This window comes from Spinacia oleracea, chromosome 5 (genome assembly GCF_020520425.1).
Source record: "Spinacia oleracea cultivar Varoflay chromosome 5, BTI_SOV_V1, whole genome shotgun sequence".
NCBI classification, from domain to species: Eukaryota; Viridiplantae; Streptophyta; class Magnoliopsida; order Caryophyllales; family Amaranthaceae; genus Spinacia; species Spinacia oleracea.
This window is the reverse complement of record NC_079491.1, coordinates 75,434,347-75,439,254: the sequence shown is the minus strand read 5'-3', so window position 1 is coordinate 75,439,254 and position 4,908 is coordinate 75,434,347. Positions and strand designations below refer to the sequence as shown.

The 4,908-nt window shown below is 37.9% G+C and overlaps 1 long non-coding RNA gene across 1 annotated transcript; it reads left to right on the top strand.

The window, feature by feature from the left end:
* Positions 1 to 1,385: 1,385 nt before the first annotated feature.
* On the top strand, positions 1,386 to 3,056 carry LOC130462022 (uncharacterized). The gene is made up of 5 exons (XR_008922131.1): positions 1,386 to 1,718; positions 1,953 to 2,013; positions 2,125 to 2,252; positions 2,649 to 2,710; positions 2,974 to 3,056. It is a non-coding gene; the product is annotated as an uncharacterized lncRNA (long non-coding RNA).
* The last annotated feature ends 1,852 nt before the right edge of the window (positions 3,057 to 4,908 follow it).

Genomic DNA, 4,908 nt, shown 5'->3' with positions numbered 1-4,908 from the left:
TAGAATGCATACTTGGACCAAGGGCATTATTTCCTTCACTAAAGACTTGTTCTTGTTCGGTTCGGGCGCAGCTAGGGAAGGCACGCAACAAAGAGTATGCATCTAAACTATGCTAAATGATTATGTGTAAATAATATGTTTTCCTGGCTTTATGGTTTTTCCGCATGATTTATGAATTGTCATATGTATCATAACCTAACACCATCCATGGTGAGTTAGCTAATGCACGATCGAGTCTCTCCTGGATAAGATTCTGGCCATCCCTCGCATTTGTCCAGGTGAATGGACAACCATTAAAACCCAAATCAACTAGCCCAGCGTCGTCCATGAAATTCACCATATCTTTTCCTTGATTCACACGAAAAGGTCTACCCCCCATTTTCTCAGCTTGACTGGTTATTTCATTCATGTCCCCCAAAACCAGCCACGGAGTGTTCTTATGAGGTAAATTGGAACGAATATAATTTCAATGACTGGACTTATCCTTAGAAGAACTAGGAGCATGCATGGCTGTAACTAGACCCTCCTTTCCCAGATTTTTGAAATGAAACAACGAATGAAAGTAAGTATTTTCAACATGAAAAAGGACCATGTCAACTGTTTTTTTCCAAAACACCCAAATTCTCCCTCTAGTCCCTACTGGTCTAACCACCCTGAAATCAGAAAACTTGAGAGTAATCATAGTCTCCCTAGCCCTAGAACCATCAGCTTTTGTTTCAAGAAAAATGAAAATATCTGGATTTTGGTTGAAAACAACTTCCTTTGCATGCGATAAAAACAGGTTTCTATTTGCACCTCTAACATTCCACATGCAAATTTTCATTTGTAAATCAGGTTTAATTAAATCTGAATTGATTCTTACCAATCCCTGAGAATCAGATGGGGGGCGAATTAAGAAGCTCTCCCAATCCTTCCAGAATTATGGGGCTCCTAGTTTGGGGATATCCTCCAATCGAATCGGTGTGAGATAGGTGAATATTTGGCGCTGGGCTAGGGGCGGGTTCCAGTAGCGAGCTTGAATCTGAAGGCCCACCACCTCCTCCCTTGAAATGTACATTGCTGTAAGGCGGTCGTTGTGCCCCATGTCTTGACCTAGAGTTTCGAATCGTAAGGGCATTATTGGTACCCCTCTTGGTAGTGGTGGAAGTGGCTGTCTTTGTAAAACCAGGCCTTGCATTGCTGTTGAGAATTCCCACTACTACAAAAATGGGCAAAGAGACCCTCAATAAAAGACCCTTTGATTAAGATAACAGATCTCTTTAATATAAGAGATCCAATATTAGAGATAGCGGGTCTCTTATGAGTCAAAGGGTCCACTTAAAATTGGAGGGAGAAAAATAAGAGACCCGTTATCTTATTTAACGGATCTCTAGTGTATAAAAGGCTCTACTTTTTTCTCGTAGAAAATAACCCGTTATTTTAACTAAACAGCTCTCTTATATATTACATGGCCCACCGCTGTTTTGGAAAAATAAAGTAAATTAAAAAAAGAGACCCCTGGTTTAACATAACGGGTCTCCAGCTTTCTGCTTTCCTTCATTTTGTCCTCCGCGTGAAACCAATTCACGCTATTGTGTTTGCCTCTCTCTTCCCCTCAATATACAAGTTTAGGGAAACCATTGGTGAACTCACCACTACCGGCGAATTACACTACCATCGTCGACTTGCATACCACCGGCGACCTCACCATCACCACCACTAGCGAAATACAAATTTAGGTTTTTTTTTTTCTCATCACTCTCTTCTTCTCTTGAATGTTTTTTTGGAATTTTTGAATCTCTTGTGGGTAATTTCGATTTCAGTTTATAATTTCTGCTACACAGTTAGGTTTTTTCTGAATTTTTTCAACTTCAATTTCAACTACGAAGTTGGATTTTTTTTCCTGAATTTATGAAATTTCAATTCGTGCTATATCGTGTTTAAATGTTAATGAAATTTGAATTTTGGGTTAGGTTATTCATTTGCATATTGCGACTTTGATGAACTGCTATTTTTACGAACTGCTAGGCACCAGTAAGAATTGAAGTTTACCTTCCTTTTATCTCTCTTCCTCCCCTCTAGATCTACCGATTTCAATTTCCTTTAATCTGGGCAATCTTCAACTGGTTTCTCAATATCTAACAGTTCTTGGGAGTTTGGCCCTTGCTCTTCATGACAATGTACAAGCTAGAGAAATTTGAGTTCTGCTTTGACATTGGCGAAGAAACTTAATGATGGCCCAACACAGATCTGGGTACTATCAATTCTGTCAGGTATATCTAGTGTTCTAGTCTCTCACTTTATTAAACACGATATTTCTCACTTCATTACATTTAGATATTAGGATTGAGGTAAGGCTTACACGAATAAACCACACCTAAATATCAACTTTCACAAAATAAAAATAAATATCAATTCACTGTGGCTGCTGCAATGTCAATGGTGGCAGTTGTAGCCGGTGCGACATGCTTGCAGTCATTAATAAAAAAGAAGGAAACACATATATCGTTGCTTTCACAATATCTTGACATGTAACCCTTGCAGTTTTGAACTCATTTAGGTTCCCCAAAGGTTTATTATGAGCGCTCATATGTCCGCCAACATGTTTATCAAATATATAAACCCTGTTCCGATTTTTGAATCCCTTATTAACAAAATCAGTAACGCAGAGTAATTGCAACATTGGACGTCTGGACGGTTGAAGTTGGCCGAAACTGTGCATTTTTCTAAGGTAACTAATAACTAGGTAAGTGTCTGTGTCTTTCTAATTTTCTATGCAAGTTAAGGATGCCTAATGAGATAAGCAAAGGTTTTTCGTTATTTATTTTGGTTTGTTTGATTTTTCGTTTAATCTTCTCACTGGGAGTATTCAATATGGGTTATTTGGTTTTGGGGAAATTGTGATTGTTGATTTGTCTAATAATCAGCTACTTAGTAAGATTAATGTGAGTCATGATTATTTATTTTATTTCTTGTGTTTCATCTTCTTCACAGAGACGATGTTGTCTTGCTTCAAATGCCTACGATTCCATATACATTTACATCCTTCAATACCCATCCATCTCGGAAATATCGAGGTAATAATCCCTCAAAATTCTTTGGCATATTTCACTTTGAAATGAATTTTACATATATAATTTAACAGCAATGTATTTTTCAGTTTAATTAAGCGAAATAAATTTCAGGTTTTTACGACTTGTGTTTGTAATAGATTCCAATTAGTGTGTTGTTCAATCATTAATCTATATTACTTGAATATTCTACTCGATTATGACTCTATGCAATAATACATGTTTGTTGCAATTGGCTATTCTCAATTTATAACTCTGGGATTAAAGTCTTGGATGATTTCAGTTATAAATGCACTTACAATTGCTAGATAGTTGGAGTTGCTAGATTGGGTTTACGCTAGATTTTGTTTCAAGTTTTATAATTTGCAGTAAGATTGGGTGTATATCTTGCCTATGTGCTAATAAAGTTAAGATACATTATTGAAGGATTAACCTAGATTTATGCTAAATTTTGACATAATTGGATTATATAATTGTTTGTGTTGGTGTTCTTTGTTTGTAATAAAGAGACCCCGTATCTTTAAGAATGGGTCTCTTCCCCTTCTTAATTATTTTTAATATGCTTTAGATAACAAACCTCCTTTCTTTCCCAAGAGGTCTCTTGTTTCAAACAAAGAGACCCCCTCAAAAGAGGTCTCTTAATCATGAGATAGAGACCCCCTCAAAAGAGGTCTCTTAGGCCATTTTGGATGGGTCTCTTTGCCCATTTTTGTAGTAGTGTCCCAGTGTTTCTGGTTATATTGTTGTCGAGGTCCTACTGCTATCGTCGATTTCGGGCCGAAGTTCCTGTTGGAGGAATGGTGGTGTTGATGAGCATAAAATGGCCGAGCTTGGTAGTTGAGAGTATTCAACTGGGTCAAGCTTCCTTTTAGTTCCTCCATCGAAGCCAGGCTCCTCTCCTTGGTCTTGCATGTCATGATCGGGGATGATGGGAATAAATTCATTGTTTTTGGAGGCTTCATCCCCCATGGATCCTCCGGCAATATGGGCGTAACATTCACTGGAATCCTTGAGTGATCTTTCCTCTTCCGAAATTCCACTGGGCGTCGTTGGTAAGTTATGGGAGGTGGTGAGTTGTGAATCTCCGGTTGCTCGTTCTGAAACTCCGGCTCCATGTGGGAGAGAGAAAGAACCAGAAAGAAGGTGTGTAGAAGATGAAAGGTGAGAAGAGTTGGAATCAGTAGAAAGTGGAGTAGAGGAGAGAGACTGAGGAAGTTGGTGGTTTAAAGTGGTATTTAAAACCGAGGCGGAAAAGGGAGGTGAAGGGTTGAAAGCTGATTCCACCAATGGAGAGCAAGCCAATTGAGTCGAAGGTTGCGCCACGTGTTGAAGAGTTTCTTTGTTCCTTTCTCCGCAGCTCTTAGCTAAGAAATCTTCCAAATCTTTCTCATTATTATTCTGTAAATTAAAAGGATTTGTTTTATTGCTTCCCTTGGATTGGCTAGAGATGGAAGTTGAAGTACCTTTCCCAGGCAAAGAAGAAGAAGAGTCATTTGTTCCTGCATTAAACACTGTCGATTTATTTTTTCCATACTCATTAATTCTTGAGTTGGGCACCCTATTTCTAGAATTATCAAATCTGGTTTTGTTATTGTTTTTTTTGTTAGAAACAAGAGTCCAAGGCCCGTAATCTTGGTGCTCTAAACCTAATTTTCTTTCTTCTCTTCCCAAAACCTTATCATTGTTATGCAATATAGTATTATCTATATTTTGATTGGCACTATTATCTAAGATTTGGGTAGTATCTTTATCCTTATTTGTAAGGTCGTGACGGATATCTCTATCGATGGAAGCATTTTTAGTTAGACAATTTAAATTCGTATGACCAATAATGCCACAATGAAAACAAAGAGTAGCT